This window comes from Triticum urartu, chromosome 1 (assembly GCF_003073215.2).
Source record: "Triticum urartu cultivar G1812 chromosome 1, Tu2.1, whole genome shotgun sequence".
Lineage (NCBI taxonomy): Eukaryota > Viridiplantae > Streptophyta > Magnoliopsida > Poales > Poaceae > Triticum > Triticum urartu.
In genome coordinates, this window is record NC_053022.1 from 4788898 (window position 1) to 4789485 (window position 588).

Genomic DNA, 588 nt, shown 5'->3' on the forward strand with positions numbered 1-588 from the left:
TTCGGAGTCCCGGATGAGATCCCGGACGTCACGAGGAGTTCCGGAATGGTCCGGAGGTAAAGAATTATATATAGGAAGTGCTGTTTCGGCCATCGGGACAAGTTTCGGGGTTATCGGTATTGTACCGGGACCACCGGAAGGGTCCCGGGGGTCCACCGGGTGGGGCCACCTATCCCGGAGGGCCCCATGGGTTTAAGTAGGAAGGGACCCAGCCCAAAGTGGGCTGGGGCGCCTCTCCCCTAGGGCCCATGCGGCTAGGGTTTGGGGGAAACCCTAAAGGGGGGCGCCCCCTTGCTTGGGGGGCAAGCCCCCCACACCTTGGCCGCCGCCCCCCCTAGGAGATTAGATCTCCTAGGGCCGGCGCCCCCCCTTGGCCCTCCTATATATAGTGGGGGAGGGAGGGCTATTCTCTCACGCCTTTGGTTGCCTCCCTCTCCCTCTCAAACTCCTCCTCCTCCTCCATAGTGCTTGGCGAAGCCCTGACGGAGTACTGCAACTCCACCATCACCACGCCATCGTGCTGTTGCTGGAGCCATCTTCCTCAACCTCTTCTTCCCTCTTGCTGGATCAAGAAGAAGGAGATGTTAT